We start from the raw sequence: 18,075 nt of genomic DNA on the forward strand, positions 1-18,075 counted from the left end.
TAGCCCTGCTCGCTGAAGAACTCACCGAGATCTACTCTACTCCTACTCCTAAGGGGTGACTGAAGCTAAAAAGTAAGTAACTTGTATTTGATTGATTGTGTGTCCTTTACAATAGCCGGGGTCCAATATTTATACCCAGAACCTATGTATGAATCCTACTTAAACATGACTCATTATAATTTTTTGGCCTAAGAGAAAACATTCCTAATTTAAGATAACTTGGACCCTAATCTTTCCCTTTTTGTAGAGTCCAACATGTTTTTCCTAGCACCGATTGTAGCTATTATAGTTATCTGCTGGCGCTATCTGAAGAGAGCCGATTCCAGTGCTGCATTCGAATAAGCTGATACCGACCTTTATGCAATCGATTCCTTGATGACATATCTTGGGAGCTTTCGAGTTCCTGCAATCCTTCTTCCAAATTCTGGTGTAAACACATGCCCCCAATTTTGGGATAAAAGTAATTTTATTCCAAAATTATCATGTGTGTACCCCCAATAGGTCCTGCAGTCATGGGTAGAGAATATTGATCTAGGGTCTACTGTTTGTCACCATCTATGTCAGCTAATGAGCCCACATTTCAAAACTTTTATGAGAGCATCATTGCTTCACGGACGCTTGGATCCATCTTTCCAGGCTGACTATAAAATGTCTATCCAACTCTAGTGAGAGCAATTCAACAATTCAGCTATGTTTCTCTTCTATCTACTTCCTCGAGTGCCTTTGACTCTGCCAGACCCTCCATAGTCTATCTTTGCTATTATGATCTTGAGTGGTTAGAAGAATTCTTGTGCATAGGGTGATTGTGTCGCTCATCTTAGCACCTTGTCGAGCAATAGGATCAGCTACTGTGGTTAGAAGAATTCTTGTGATATCACCTAAGTCTTCTCTCCATGCTCACAGAGCTATTCTAGTGTTTGCAAGGGCTAAAATGTGTGGATACCTTCCCCTTGTTCGCTCCATCAAATGCCCATCGGGAAAGCCACAGACTTCTTTCCCACAGTTTCCCAGTCACCGAGAAATTAGCTGGGCATCTGTTAAGCGAGCGGCCTTTCCCCTTCTCCTAGCATAATAATTTTTTTTCAATAGGCCGATGTGACTCGGCTCATGATGACCTTTGGCCTTGCAGGGATCCAGACTCCCTTCAATCCAAAGAAGCCTTGGTGGGTTGATCGCTGGTCAATGTAAACCTTTCGTATCCATCCCATGATATTTTGTGATTATGGGAAGCAATAAGTCCAAATCTGTTATCTCTTCGTTATCCGTCCCCTGAATTTCTAGAGTGTCGATCCATTTCTATATCTGACTTTAATTCCATAACCCTAGCAAAATCTATCTTCTCACCTTACTGAACTATATATATGGGCCATGGCTGTGGATCAAAAAATAACCCGCTTCGTCTCAAACCTTTTGTGTCATTAGTGCAATTTCTGCTTTCCCATAGGTGTGAGATCATGGAGAACAACAAGAGGTTTACTGAGGAGGCCCTCAACGGAGCTGCGTCATCACGCCAGTGCCTTCATCACCAGGAGGGTGCAACTTGTGATCCCCTCACTACCTCGGGGCATAGGGCCAACTCCGTTCAGCCTTCGGGGTTCTCTTTGTCAATAGCTCACCTCCATCGATAGGCATGGCCAGAATCTCACCGACTATCTCTCCCTCGCAGAATCGGCTCTGGCCATGGTCCGATGCCGGTCGCCTCCCAAGGCCAATTCGGTGGAGGATAGGTTGGCCAAGGCCGAGGCCAGAATCACAGGTGAGATATCTATCATAATTTTTATCTCCTCTCAATTTTGTCTTTAAGATCCTGATCATCTCCCCTTTGAATCTTTTTAGATTTGTCAGCTCAGCTAGAAAGCCTCTGATCGGCTACGAAGTATGTGGCGGGATTCGTCAATGCCAGAGGCACCATCTTGGTGGTTTGCCTACACGACATCCCAAACCATGTCAGGGAGGCCACTTTACATGGCGTTCGTCATGGTGCTACCATGGCATTAGCTGCCCGTTCTAGCCACAAGCTTCTGTTTCTTCCCCATGGTTTTCTAGCCGCGGCACACCCTACGGATCATGAGCGCCTGGTCGAGGATTTCTTCAGCGCCACCATCTCGGTATCCCTTACTTCCTAGGCCGATGATATAGTGACCAAAGTGTTTTCCGGCCTGTAGTTTGAAATAGGTGATTTTAGCAAACAATTTCTCCGTCTTGAGTGATTTTCTTTTGCTTCATACTTCATATTCCATGCATCAATCTGTCCATGTTTGCTTTGCTCCTATAGGTGATACATATCATACCAGCTTCTATCCTTTTGGGTTTATTTTTGTACTAGAGGTGATACCCTTCTGGTATCGACTATTAGAGCCGACGACCAAACAAATCGGTTGTCAAGTATTAATCCAAACGCTAGGGTAATATTTCTTTAGATATTTCTCATTGATTGCTCTGCCAAATTCTTCCTCTCCTCTTAGTGTTTCCAAAATATAAGCATTACAAGGCGCACAACGTTTGATCCGATAAGGTCCTTCCCAATTAGGTGACCATTTGCCGAACTTGTTGTCCTTTGACTCGATCGGTAGTTTCACTTTCTAGACCAAGTCTCCTTTAGAAAATTGCTTACTCTTGATTTTTTATTGTAATATTTTGTGACCCTCAGTTTATTGGCTTCGATATTTTTAAGAGCATGCAGCCGAAAGCAACTCAAGTCCTCTAAGTCATCTATCATAAAATTCTTGTAGACTTTGGCTGACAAATCATTTTGCAACATAACATGCCTCGATCCAGTTTGAACTTCCCAAGGAAGGATTGCATTATGGCCATACACAAGTTCATAAGGTGACGTCTTAATCGATCCATGATAGGCCATCCTATATGCCTATAATGCCTCATTAAGCATCGAATGCCACTTCCTTGGCTGCTCCACAATCTTTTTCTTAATCAGCTTAATCATAATCTGATTGAACGCCTCTGTCTAACCATTATCCTGAGCATAGTAAGGAGAAGAATTTAGCAACTTAATTTCCATACCAACAGCAAAATATTTGGACTCCTCTGACATGTTGTCCCTTGATCGGTAGTGATAGTTTGAGGAATCCCAAAACGATACACAATATGCTCTTTGACAAAATTAACCATGTGTTTTTAGGTTACTGTCTTCAAAGGAATTGCCTCAACCCACTTAGTGAAGTAATCCGTTGCTATCAATATGAACTTATGTCCTTTACTTGAGGGCAGAAAAATTTGGCCAATTAAATCAATTCCCAACCTCAAAACGGCCATGGTTTGATTATTAGATTCATAGCCGATGTAGGCGATTTCTGGACATTACCAAAATGTTGACAATCCTGACACCCCTTATAATATTCAAAACAGTCTTCCAATATTATCGGCCAAACATATCCAGTCCTATGAATAATCCATTTCATCTTATAAGCCGATTGATGAGCCCCACATATCCCTTCATGCACTTCGCCCATCAACACTTTAGCTTCTTCTTGATTTAAGCATTTGAGCAACACCCCATCAGCTATTTTGTAATATAGCTAATCATCCAGTAACACATACTTAGTCGATTTATATCTTAGCTTTCTGGCAACTTTCTGTGATGGATTCCTAAGGTAATCGGCTATTTCAACTCTCCAATCATCATTCGAGGTTTCACTACTCAAAACTTCTTGAAACACTTGATAACCTAACGCACTTTGAGCTAATCAATTAGCCTCTTGATTATGTGCTCTCGGAATATGTTGAAAAGAGACATGAAGAAATTCCATGAGCAATTTTTGGCACTCATCATAGTATCCTCTCAAAGTATCTTCTTTGCACTCATATAGGTCGATCAACTGATTAATAATTAACAGTGAATCTCTAAATATTTCAATTGCTTTAGCCTTTACTTCATGAAGAAGCTGAAGTCCTTTAAGAATAGCCTCATATTCCGCTTGGTTGTTGGTAATCATAGGTTCAGTTGGAAGAGCTAACTCAAAACTTGCACCCCGAGGCGAAATAATATCAATACCAATGCCACCACCTTGCTTGCATGATGATCCATCAAAGAATAGCATCCAAGGTACCAACTCTACATAATCAATGCTTGGCTTATGCTGCTGGGTGACAAAATCAGCCATTACTTGTCCTTTGACTGCTTTATTTGATTCATACTTCAAGTCAAATTCCAATAATACGAGAATCCACTTTTCCACTCTCCCATTCAGTATTGGCATTGATAACATATGCTTAATCACATTAGCCTTGGAAACAACCGTACATTCGGATGATAATAAGTAGTGTCGTAACTTAGTGCAAGAGAAATATAAGCACAAGCATAACTTTTCGGTGGGAGAATATCTTATCTCTGGATCTAGGAGTCTTCTACTCAGATAGAAAACAACTCGCTCTTTTCCTTCATACTCTTGCATTAAGGCCGATTCAATTGTTTTGTCATCAACCGATATGTACAACTTAAAAGGCTTACCATGCCGAGGAGGGACCAGCACAGGTGGACATTTCATATATTCTTTCATCTCCTCAAACGCCTTTTGCTGTATGTCACCCCACTTGAATTTTTGATCATTTTTCAACTTCAACAAGGGAGAAAACGGCAAAACTTTTTTCAACAAATTTGAAATGAATCTTCTGATAAAATTAATCTTACCAAGCAAAGATTGTAACTCTATTTTAGTAGTCGGGGGAACTGCCTCATCAATTGCTTTTATGCTTTTTTGACCAACTTCGATTCCTCTCTCGTGGACCATGAAACCCAAGAATTGTCCAGCCGACACTCCAAAAGCACACTTATTAGGATTCATCTTTAGACCATGTTTTCTTGTGCATTCCAGAGTCTCTCGCAAATCAGCTAGATGCTCCTTTTACCCCTTGGATTTTATTATCACATCATCAATGTAGATTTCAACAATTCTGCTGATCAACTTATGAAAAATATAATTCATTGCCCTCTGATAAGTTGCATCGGCATTCTTCAGACCAAAGGTCATCACAACCCACTCAAATAAACCGATTGCATCAGGGCACCTGAAAGCGGTCTTTGCTATGTCTTTCTCAGCCATAAAAATTTGATTATATCCCGCATTACCGACCATGAAGCTAATAACTTTGTGCCTGGCTGCTGCGTCTACCAACATATCGACTATTGGCATCGGATAACCATCCATGGGTGTAGCCTTGTTCAGATCTCTAAAATCGATGCAAACTCTTAATTTTCTATTCTTCTTATACATAGGGACAACATTTGATATCCACTCTGCATATTGGCATGGTCGAATAAACTTTGCTTCTAGTAACCTTTCAGTCTCCTTTTTGATATCATCTAGCACGTTTGGGTTGAATCTCCTTGGAGCTTGTTTAAACGGCTGATATCCAGGTTTGATTGGCAACCGATGTTCAACAATTGATCGGTCTAGACCAGACATCTCATAGTATTCCCACACAAAATAGTCTTTAAATTCCTTGAATAAATCAACTAACTCTCGCTTATACTCAGGATCCAACTTGGCACTCACATATGTCGGCCTAGGTCTATCGCTAGAACCAATATCTACCTCTTCTAATTCATCAACCGCCGTGAAGCCATGTCCTAGTTTGTCATCTGTACCATCTATTGGATTATCCATTAAGACAAATTTTCAAAGCCGACTGCTTGGATCGGCTGTTGGCTTTCATTATTTATTCTAATGAAGCCTCCTTCCCATATCTTGCCAGAAAAGCATTCAAAGTCTCCTAGTTCCCAAAAGACTGGATCTGCTGTTGCGACACTCATAGATTCATCAGCACAAACCAGCTCAACATCATCTCCATGCCATTGAATCAAACACTGATGCATGGTTGATGGCACACAACAGTTTACATGAATCCAATCGCGACCAAGGAGTAAACTGTATGACCTTTTCCATCAATGATGAAGAACGTGGTGAGCAAAGTCTTACTCCCGATTGTCAGTTCGACGTTCATTGTCCCCTGGGTCTTAGATGCATTACCCCCAAAGTCCTTAAGCATCGTGCCGGTTTCAATCAAATCTCTTGGTCCCTTGCTAAGTTTACGAAAAGTGGTGTAAGGCATGAGATTGACAGAAGCACCTCCATCCACCAACATTTTGTTCATCGGCTTCCCATCAACAAAACCTTTTACATATAAAGCCTTTAAGTGCCTATGCTTGACTAGTTTATCAAATATTGCCTGCTGTATAATTGTCAACTTGGCAACTATCTCCTCATACTCTGATTCATCAAAATCTGAGTAAACTTCTTGATTTGCTAGAGCTTTGAACTCTAATGGCAACAGAAAAGCCATTTGAATATTAGCCAATGGTTGCCTTCTATCGGCTGTTTGCCTAGCACACCATACTTAAGGTTTACCGGATGCTTGAGCCTGTTCCAACTCTCTATTCCTTAGGTGTTGCACCCTTCTCTTCTAGCTTCTTGTCAAACCTCTTGGACACCATTGGCCTTCCTGCCAAACACATCCTTCTTCATTACTTTCTTCTTCATAATCAGCCTAGTTTTGATCAACAACTCATTTTCTAAGCTGATCATGAACACTTCCATTTTTAAGTGCCGATCCATGTTATTATGATGATACACATCTTGAGCATGGATAGACCGGTGATTGGCTTGAGATTGCCTAAACTCCCAATATTGTTCGTTGCACTCTGGACAGTTATTTCTAGTAGGCAATTTCAAACCTTTGTTCCAGCAATGTCTGAAGAAAGGACAATTCCAATGTGATTCAGCTTACTTTCTTTCATACCTCTCTTTTTCCTATTGACTCTGGTATTCTTGCTCTTCTAGCCAACGCTGATAATCTTTTTCCTTTTGCTGCTGCCATTTATTCAACAGAATTCGAGATGTAACCCATAGCTTTGTCGCCTCATCTTTTGATGTTTCTCCCTGCTCATATCGGCTCTTTCGCTTATCGCGATGTCTTTTAATTTCTCTATATTTGTCAGCCGATATTTGCATCTTGGGATAGACTATTCTTGTTTCTCTTAATTTGGTTGATGTCAGGACCTTAGTCTTTCCTTTGAGCAGTCTAGCATCGACCATGTTTTGATCTCCTGGGAAAGGATTATCATCAACTTTCATCTTCCGAGGTGTATTGAACTTGAGCCTTCCTTGCTGAATAGCCCTCTGTATATGCTGCTGGAAACTCTACATTCATTAGTAGAATGAGATGTAGCATTATGGAACTTGCAGAACTTCTTATTCTTCAACTGATCAGGAGACAACATAACATGATTATCAAACAACTTGATCTGTCTCTTCTCAAGCAAGAAATCAAAGAGCTTGTCTAATTTTGTGACATCAAAGTCATAGCTCTCCTTGACTCCTCTTCCCCAAGGATTTGGCACAATTACTATCTTTTTGCTCCAATTCCATTAAGCCATGACAACCTCTTCTTCTTCATCTTCATAGCTGTCATCGACTGAATATGGATTATAAGCTTCGGCCATTGTGGTACTTTTCTAGAACCGAGTATCTCTACGCATACTCTGGAATTGGCTATTGAGCGCTGCCACTCGTTGATCCAATTGACCCAAGTTATCAAACTTTTGTCCTAGCAGCTTCTCTTTCCACATTGGCAACATTCCTTGAATGGCCAAAGCAGCTAGCTGATCATTAGCCAAGTTTAACGAGAAGCATAAATTTCTAGTCTCTCGGAACCTCTGAAGAAACTTAGTGTCCGATTCATTAGTCCTCTGCCTTATAGTTGTCAAATTGGTAATCTTCTTTTTCTCCTATCCCAGTATAAAAATATGTATGAAACTTCTTCTCTAGGTCAGCCCAATTGGCAATGGAGTTAACTGGCAGTGATGAAAACCAAGTGAAGGCTGGCCCTAATAGGGACAAGGAGAAGAAACAAACTCGATGGGCCTCTTCAACGGATGCCTCGCCCAATTGTGTAAGATACCAACTGACATGTTCTATTGTGCTTGTGATGTCTTGACCAGTGAACTTGGCAAACTCTGGGAGCCTATAATTTGTAGGAAGAGCGACCAAATCATACCATTCTGGATATGGGTGTTTGTATGAGAAGGTCAACCCTTTTGGCTTCAGACTAAACTAATTCTTCACCATCTCAGTCACTCTCAGCAACAACTCATCAGCATTTGAATTTGGATTTCTCTACACCTACTGACCCATTTGTGGATTAAAATTCTAGGTACCTTGGTACCCTGGATTTGGAATCATGTGAAGGGTATTGTAATCTATGCCATAATGATACCCTTGTGGAATCTCTATCTGCTGGGTCCTCTACTAGTTTGTTGCTTAAAGTCTCTAGTTATAGATATTAGGATCTATATCTCTATGGATCCTTCGAATTCATGGTGCTATTTTTTGAGCCGTCGATGGCATGTGGCATGATGTGCCAAAATTAATCATATGGTTTTGACCTTACCCTATCGGCTGTTGCACATGCTGCACTGATGATCTAGGATTATACTATATCTGATTTGTAGTAGCACCTTGAGCTTGCTCAGATAAACTCTGAACTGCCTGGACATCATCATTACCAGCTGGTGCTGCTTCTTGATAGCTGGTACTGGCTTGATTGGTTCCCTGAGTCAATGGATGTGGAATGTTGTAATAAGTTGGCCCAACCTGATCAACTAGAAACCCATGAAACACCTCCTTCATGGTGTTGTGGAATGTGTTCAAGAAAATTTCATTATGGTTCGATATGGCATCATGAACAGATTTGTTTATAGCTTCCGTGAAGAAACGCCTATCTTCAGTCTCATCTGTATCTGTCTGTCCATGCAACAGAACTCTCGGTAGTGGATATTTCTAAACAATTATATTGTCACATGTTTTGGTGTAGGACAACAAACACTTATTTTGAAATTCTTCTATAGCTTTGCTGATGACATCTTTATCTCCATCAGGTAGGTCTTCATAAGGTACCATAAGGATGTCGTTGTTGTTGTGAGCCACCATAATGATTGTGGAGTCCCACCGAGCATGCCAGAACATGTGTCAGCATGGAAATTCATCTCATGCCGGGCACACAAGCAAGCCAAAAGGGTCTGCTCGATGGAGCTGGAGATCCGCCTGGCTTCAACGTAGGGATGATCGATCCTGCGTACTCCTCCCGAGACGTGCTAGTTAATTTGACCCTGCAATTGACAAGGAGAGAAAATTTATCAGTAATTTAAGGTGGAACATGTCGGTCTGTGCCCAGACAGTTCCAAGTGTGCCGCTTTGGAAGCAGCCATACGATAAGAGCGACTAAATAGCTGATCCGCACAGAAATTGGCTTTCATGGACTATAAAGCTTATGTGTAGCGATTAATTTCATATTGATAGGTACAATACATGTATATGTAAATAAGATCATCAGCTAGACAAATATTGCTAGTGTAAACCATTAAGCCGATGAATCTAATTAGGAAAAGATATAGCACACAAACAAATCGACTATCTGATATGAACGGATCTACAAATGCTTTGAATCTAATCTGTTACCACCAACAGTGAGGTTCGATCAGATGGATGATAGCTATGATGATAGTAACAAATTAAAACTGAAGAATCCACAAACATGTTCATACTTCGAAAGGCTTTCTAAAAGACATGCTATACGTGAAGGCTTGGATGAATCGGCTACAATAGCCGATTCAGGTGAAAAGGACTACAGCGTATGAACAATCAACTATTTCACACGAACAAACCCATGGACTCCTTAGACTCAACCCGCTATCCCTAATAGTGGGGTTTGACCGAATCAATGCAGTCGTGAAAAAGATGACGAATCAAGCCCTCAAAGCACACGGATCTATTCACGCTAAACAGAATCATGGACACACACCATAGGCATTAACGCACAGGCGATCGGCTATTTAGCTGATGCAAGCATAGCAAACAGCTAAGGTCACGCCGAACTAGGAACCGATCTACTAACTAGCATCCCCCAATCTACAGTGTCATTAGTGGGGATCGACCAAATCGTTATATCTATAATGGTGAACTATAAACCAGATTCAACTAGCCAACAAATCTCTTCAAGATTATTCGTGCCTCAACCGTGTACTATGCACGATCAAGATCGAAGTAAAAATAGCCGATGAAGCATAATCCGTCATTTAGAGTAAGAAATATCATGTTGTAACAAGGCAAACGACGAACTGAAAGGATATAAGGCTGATCTAATTTGATCTCGACCGAGCGGATTGATATTGTTGTAAACTAATAATAATGAAAAGCATCAGCAAGATCGGTAAATTAATGAATCTACCCTAAGGACGTCACCTTTAGATAGAGCCGATAACTTGACCTTAATCTATTTCGAGCAGTGGAGGTCGATCGGATCGATGTAGCCGTACTTGAGCTAGATAAGAGTCGATAACTAGCTTGTACTAGAGTCACAGTGGAGGTCGACCAGATTGATGTAGCCGTACGAACAGAAGTATAAGCCATGATGGTATTTACAGACAAGCCGGAGGTCGGCCAAACCGATGCGGCCCTGCTCGCTGAAGAACTCGCCGAGATCTACTCTACTCCTACTCCTAAGGGGTGGCTAGAGCAAAAAAAGTAAGTAACTTGTATTTGATTGAGTGTGTGTCCTTTACAATAGCCAGGGTCCAAATTTATACCCAGAACCTACGTATGAATCCTACTTAAACACGAGTCATTATAATTTTTTGGCCTAAGACAAAACATTCCTAATTTAAGATAACTTGGACCCTAATCTTTCCCTTTTTTTAGAGTCCAACATGTTTTTCCTACCGCCGATTGTAGCTATTATAGTTATCTGTTGGCGCTATCTGAAGAGAGCCGATTCCAGTGCTGCATTCGAATCAGCTGATACCGACCTTTATGCAATCAATTCCTTGATGACATGATCTTGGGAGCTTTTGAGTTCCTACAATCCTTGTTCCAAATTCTGGTGTAAACAACCTTGGCCCAAACACTTTTGGCCTAGGTCACTCAGGGGCTCCACGGGGGTGCGATACCACACCTCTTTTTTACTATCATATGGTAAATACCTTTTTACCCGAACGAAAGGGTAGTCTGTTCCTTTAAATACCTTATATAACTTTGATTTAAACATTCCGACCGATCACACCTCGCCACAACCTATGATTACGAGTAGCTAAGCCTCGCGGGCCATGCCTGGGTTCTTAAGGTTGTAGCCTACGGTTTCAACGGGCAGGTGCGAAAAAGAAAGAATAAGAAACAAAGCTATGCTAGGGTAAAAATAAGGAACAGATGGGACATGCTTCCCCGTATGAAGTGATTTATCACAAAATGAAATTGCTGTATTCATGAATATGCAAAAAATATTTACACGGGGACTCCCCCACAAACTTATCCCTTACACATATTTCCTATTTCTACTTTACATTCTATTGCGGTTGCCCGATGACATCGGCTACCGGCTCGACCGGGTAAGATTAGGGTTGCTCGGTCTCGGATGGAATGACGTTTGGCTTGGTTGGAGGCAGGACGACGTTCACTTCTGACTCGGGCTCCACTCCATCCGCAGGCTGGGTGATGTCCTCCTAGCGTGTGATTTCAGCCACGCTCGCAGGCGAGCCTCCATCACCCATTGCGTGGAGACTTGCTCTGCCACCAACTGTGCATGTTCTCTTCCCAAGCACATGGATGGCGTCCAGGCTCTAACCATCGGTGTACCCATTGTAGATGGCGGCAAAGTCCAGGTTCGGGTGGTGCGTCACCACCAAAGTCAACACCCCCGATGTCTCATAGAACAAACCATTGGAGATAAGTGCTCGAACTTCGTCTGGGACCTCCGCCAGTCTTATGGTGGGTGTGCTGGTGCTCAACGCTAACCCGAACACCTCTGAGATGATGACTTGGGCAACATTGCAGATCTAGTCAAGCTCCCCCTCGAGAGCACATCGCTCTTCAAGGGACTTGGCCAGCACCTCCACGCTCTGACCGATCATCGCCTTGGCCATCTCTAGGTCCTGCTCCAAAGAACCAATCGTTCCACCCAGCTCTAGAAGAAGGATGACAAGCTTAGAAGCAAGCTAAAGGAAAAAACCAAGACATATAAGGAGGAATAGGTACATACCAAGGTGGGTGTTCTCAAGGATGGAGTCCTTCCTCCTGCCGAGTCACCTGCTCACACAACCAAGCGTTCAACTCCTCCGTCCCAAGCACCCAACCCTAGAGCACGAGCACTTCCTGGTCGACCTCCGACCGAGCCTTCCACTCTAACTCCAGAGCCTCTAGGGAACTTTGGAGTGCCACCTCGGTCTCTACTAGGGACTTCTAGGGTGCTGCCTCGGTCTCCGCCTAGTGAACCTTCGCCTCATCAAGGCCCCACTCGGCGACAGTCGCCCGCTCCACCGCAAGTAGTTCCATCGCCCGTGCTTCCTTTGCCTCAATCGCCCGGTCTTGAGACTCACGACAGGCGAACTCCAGCTGGCGCTTGAGCTCAGCAACCCATCATGATGCCGTGGTCTCTCGCTCCATCCGAGCATGCTCCTCCCTGAGGAAACATGACTTGTGGCTCGACATCTCCTCCAAGCCCTGCAAAGCAAGAAGCAAACACACTAAAGTAACCAGTGAAAGACCAAGGAGTTAAGGGTGAACACAGAAAACTTACCTCTATGACACAGGGCAGGTCGATTGTCACCGGCTGATGGACGATCTGGACCTACTCCAAGGCCTCCTCAAGCCTCGCCCTGGTTTGTGCGAGATCAGACTCCATCGTGAGTCCTCTCCCCCCAAGTATGTCCCAGAGCTGCACCTCCTCCTCATCCCAAAGGATGAACCACACCTTCCTTGGGTCACCAGGGTAGGGCCACACTAGGTCCGTGGTCGCCTCCGACCCACTAGAAGGCCTAGCCGACGACTGGACCACCGCTAGCTCCTGCAACGGTGGGATGGCCAGTGGCTCCACCCTAGTGCCTATCTCACTAGGGCAAGGGACCTCCACCCCCTCGACCCTGTGGCTCGCCACCAGATGCTCTACCTCTAGCCTAGACGCATCGCCTCCTGATGCCTCCAACTCCGACAAAGAGGGCGAGCCGTGCGTCCCTCCGCTGGTCGAGGCACAGAGCCTGATCTCCCTCCCCTCTTCTACCATAGCCGGAGCAGGAGGGATCATGAGGGTCACCTCCAACTCAGCCTCCACCATCGCCACCGTGATCACCGCCAACACCGTCACCACCACTGCCGCCATACTTGCGATCGACCAGTAGGGCGTAGCCCCTAGAGGGGAAGGTCACACTACCACCACCCTGCTCTCCCCACCGCTCATCGCTATGTGCTACAAGGTGGGCCTCCACTCCTCCCACATAGGAGGCGAGGCGATGCTCAACCCCGTCAAAATCTAGCCACTGTTAAACAAGTACAGGTCAGTCGCGCTAAAAAAATCAAAACTATGAGATCGAAAAGAAACAAAGAAAGCCTACTAGGATGCAAGCGGCAGGGCTCTGACGCCCTGACTTGCTGGTAATGGGCTCGCCAGATGAGGGCCGCTCGTAGGTCACGAGTCATGCCCCCTCACCTCAACTAGGGGGGAGTCAACCTGGCCAGCTCCCAATCGGCCCATGAGTCGCCACGACCACCAGCTCGAGACACACCGACCAGAGCAGCTAGCGAGGCATCCCCTCGTTGCGGGTCATGCGCTGGCTCTAGCCCCGATGATGTAGGGGTGCAAGCCTGCTCCTTCGACCACCTAGCCTGCCCTACCGTGCCTAGAGCAGGTAGGGACAAGGCCGACAACACCTTCGAAGGGCATGGCGACCGCGTTCGCTTCGCCTCCCGCTCACCAATGGCATCTGAGCTCGCGGCATGCTTCCTTGGTGCGAGAACATCGCCACACCTCTCTGTCGCCCGTCCACCATCGGCGTACGTGGCCACAGGCTCGCGACGCTCCATAGAAGTCGCAACGACGCTCTGGCTACCCTTTGTAGGGTTATGAGGATGCTACGCTAGCCAGAAAACAAAAATTCAACCTCATAAACTAGGATCTACTGCCAGTTATAGATCACGGGATTACCACTAGATGCACAGGTGTAGCGGAAGCGACTCGATGTAGTTGTACACGTTGTAGCAGTGCCATGTAGTTGCAAGGTCATCCATTCATCCATCCCCTTCATGCAGTTCATCCTTGTGCTCCAGATGTAGCACCTTCGAGGTATCCACATGTACAAGGAGGAAGCATCGCGCCTTCGGACTGCTAGGTTCGTGAGGAGCAGCAGGCGTGGGCATAGGATGGGCGGCGGCGGCTACCAAAAAGGCAAGGATACCTAGCCCCGTTGCCCACCCCACTTATTTATAGGCGTCCCTAATGAGCTCCCAAGTTGGAGGCCCATTAGTAACCCTAAGCCTTGTCTAACTCGGATCCAATCCAAATTAGGCTTCCAGCCCCTTAAGCGTGTGACCCTATGGGTTCATGCACACATAGACATGGCCTGAGTACTCCTACTCGGCCATTAGTTGATAGCAGCCTCTAGCAAGGCATGTCAACTCCTATGCGTATGCAAAGATCATATCAGGTGAACCACCACAAAACCACATACTTGTTATTCCCTTGCCTCACGATATTTGGTCCAACTCATAGGTTAACACTTAACCCAAGCACGGCCATGCATTTCTTGATCTAATCATTAGAGTGATCCAGTGATATCTCTCTCATATAGAGAGGGGCAAATTCCTTCTTGATTGTCTATGTCTCATAGCATGTTTTTCGACAAACCCAAAAAACCACCTTTATAACTGCCCTGTTACGGAGTAGCGTTTGATAGTCCCTAAGTTGGTCATTTCACATCTTGAATACATACAACAATCTTAGGTCTAAGGACATAACGTACATGATGTGAATAGAGATAATAACAACATCTCATGTTGGGTCAGTCCAGCCCCATGTCATACATGTGCCCACATTATTAGTTTGACATCTCCATGTCTATGACTTGTGAAACATAGTCATCAACTAATAATATGCTAATCCATTATTCATGTGTGTCCTCACATGAACTCTGACCAGGGACAACATTAGAGTAACCATACAAGTAAAAGAGTTTCACAAACAATTCACATAATTGCTAATCGATACAAGTTGTCTCTAATGGAAATTCAATGAACTCATAATATATCATGGATACAAGGCAATATAATCATCTCTATGATTATCTCTAGGGCATACTCCCAACAATCTCCCACTTGCACTAGAGTTAATCTCAAAGATATCTAATACCCATAGCTCTCATGTGCGCCTCATGCTTAGGCTGTGGAAGAGCCTTTGTCAAAGGATCTGCAACATTCAAATTTGTGTGTATCTTGCACATCTTGATCTCATCTCGTCTAATGAACTCTCGAATGAGGTGAAATTTCCACAGTACATGTTTGTTCTTTTGGTGATTCCTTGGCTCCTTAGCCTGCGCAATTGCCCCATTGTTGTCACAATGTAGATTCAATGGGCTGGACGCATTCAGAAACACACCAAGTTCAATGAGGAACCTCCTCATCCAAACACCTTCCTTCGTAGCTCTAGAAGCTGCAATGTACTTGGCCTCTGCTGTAGAATCGGTCACTGTCTCCTGCTTGGAACTTTTCCTACTTATAGCACCACCATTTATTATGAACACAAAACCTGATTCAGAATGTGAATCATCCGTGTCAGTTTGGAAGCTAGCATCGGTGTAACCATTTACAACGAGCTCCTCGTCACCTCCATAGATTAGGCACACATCTTTAGTCCTTCTCAAGTACTTAAGAATGTTTTTAACAAGTGTCCAGTGACTCTCTCCTAGATCAGCTTGGTACCTGCTCGCAACTCTTAGAGCATATGAGACATCTGGGCGAGTACATATCATGGCGTACATGATGGAACCAACTGCCGAGGCATATGGAACCTTACTCATGCGCTTCCGCTCATCAGCTATCGAAGGACACTGTTTATCACTAAAGCGCATACCATGTGACATAGGCAAGAACCCTTTCTTGGACTATTCCATGTTGAATCATTTCAACACCTTGTTAATGTATGTATCTTGGCTTAATCCTATAAGCCTCTTCGATCTATCTCTATAGATCTTGATGCCCAAAATGTATGCTGCTTCTCCTAAATCCTTCATAGAAAAATTATTATACAGTGAAGTCTTTACGGATTGCAACATTGGAATGTCATTCCCAATCAATAATATGTCATCCACATACAAGATCAGAAATACAACAGCGCTCCCACTTTCCTTCTTCTAAACACAAGGTTCTTCTTCATTCTGATGGAAGCCAAACCCTTTGACCACTTCATCAAAATGAATGTTCCAACTCCGAGATGCTTGCTTTAACCCATAAATGGATTTCTGAAGCTTGCAAATTTTTCCAGCATTGTTTGGATCAACAAAACCTTCGGGCTGTATCATATACACGTCCTCATCCAAATTTCCATTTAGAAAGGCTATTTTAACATCCATCTGCCATATCTCATAATTGAAATAAGCAGCTATTGCTAGAATGATCCGGATAGATTTAAGCATCGCTACCAGCAAGAAAGTCTTGTCGTAGTCAATTTCTTGAACTTGTCGAAAACCCTTTGCAACAAGTCGAGCTTTATAATGTGAACGTTTCCATCCATATCCTTTTTCTTTTTATAGATCCAATTGCACTCTATGGGTCTAACCTCATCAGGCAGGTCAACCAAGTTCCAAACTTGATTGTTTCCCATGGAATCTATCTCGGATCTCATGGCACTTTGCCATTTCTCGAAATCTAGGTCCATCATTGCTTCCGCATAAGTCGTAGGTTCGTCATCGTCTAACAATAACAAATCCCCATGCAACTCATGGATTATTGCTGACCTTCGTGGTTGTGGCGATGTTTCTATTGCCACGGGTATCTCAACTTGTTCTGCTACATTAGCATCACTCGTAGAGTCCTTCCCAACTGGCTCATCTTGAACTTCTTCAAGATACACCTTCTGTCCACTTTTCTCTCTTTTGAGAAACTCTTTCTCTAAGAAAACACCTTTCCGAGCAACAAACACTTTGCCCTCTGATTGGTTGTAGAAGTAATACCCTAAAGTTTCCTTCGAATATTCCACAAAAAAGCATTTGTTTGACTTGGGTGTTAGTTTATCTGTCATAAGTCGTTTGACATAAACTTCACAACCCCAAATTTTCAGAAAAGACAAACTGGGACTCTTACTAGTCCACATCTCATGTGGTGTCTTAACTACGAACTTAGATGGTACCCTATTCAATGTGAAAGCGGATGTTTCTAGAGCGTATCCCCAAAATGATAACGGTAGGTCTGACTAGCTCATCATAGACCGAATCATGTCCAACAAAGTTCGATTACATCGCTCGAACATGCCATTTCTCTGAGGCATTCCAGGTGCCGTAAGCTGTGGAACAATTCCACAACTCTTTAGATGATTGCTAAACTCGTGGCTCAAATATTCGCCTCCACGATCAGATCGCAAAGCCTTAATTTTCTTGCCATGTTGATTCTCTACTTCACTCTGAAACTCCTTGAACTTTTCAACTTTTCAAATGTCTCAGACTTATGTCTCATTAAGTAGACATAGCCATATCTACTAAAGTCATCAGTGATGGTTATGAAGTATTGGAATCCACCTCTTGTTGTCGTACTCATTGGTCCACACACATCTGTATGTATGAGTTCCAGCAAGTCTGCCGCCCTCTTAGGAAAACCTATGAAGGGCATCTTGGTCATCTTGCCTAGTAGGCAAGCCTCACATGTCTCGTATGATTCAAAATCAAACGAAGTTAAAAGCCCATCAGAATGGAGCCTCTTCATGCGATTCTCACTTATATGACCTAAATGACAATGCCACATATAGGTAGGACTTAACTCATTAAGCCAAGGCCTTTTAGCACTTATATTATAGACATGAGCATCTTCAAGATTTAAAATAAATAACCCATTCACAATGGATGTAGAAGCCACAAACATGCCATTTTTAGAGATCACACAACCATTGTCTTTACTCGCAAATGAATAACCATCCTTCATCAAACATGAAGGTGACACAATGTTTCGACTTAAACTAGGAACAAAATAACAATTATTCAACTCCATAATAAATCCTAACGGGAGGTGGAGTTGCATTGTCCCAACGTTCAAT

The 18,075-nt window shown here is 43.5% G+C and overlaps 1 pseudogene; it reads right to left on the minus strand.

Moving 5' to 3' along the window:
* The window catches only part of LOC136543846 (uncharacterized), a 69,612-nt pseudogene that overhangs the window by 16,929 nt on the left and 34,608 nt on the right, over positions 1 to 18,075 (minus strand).

The sequence above is a fragment of the Miscanthus floridulus genome, chromosome 3 (assembly GCF_019320115.1).
Source record: "Miscanthus floridulus cultivar M001 chromosome 3, ASM1932011v1, whole genome shotgun sequence".
In the NCBI taxonomy this organism is placed as follows: Eukaryota; Viridiplantae; Streptophyta; class Magnoliopsida; order Poales; family Poaceae; genus Miscanthus; species Miscanthus floridulus.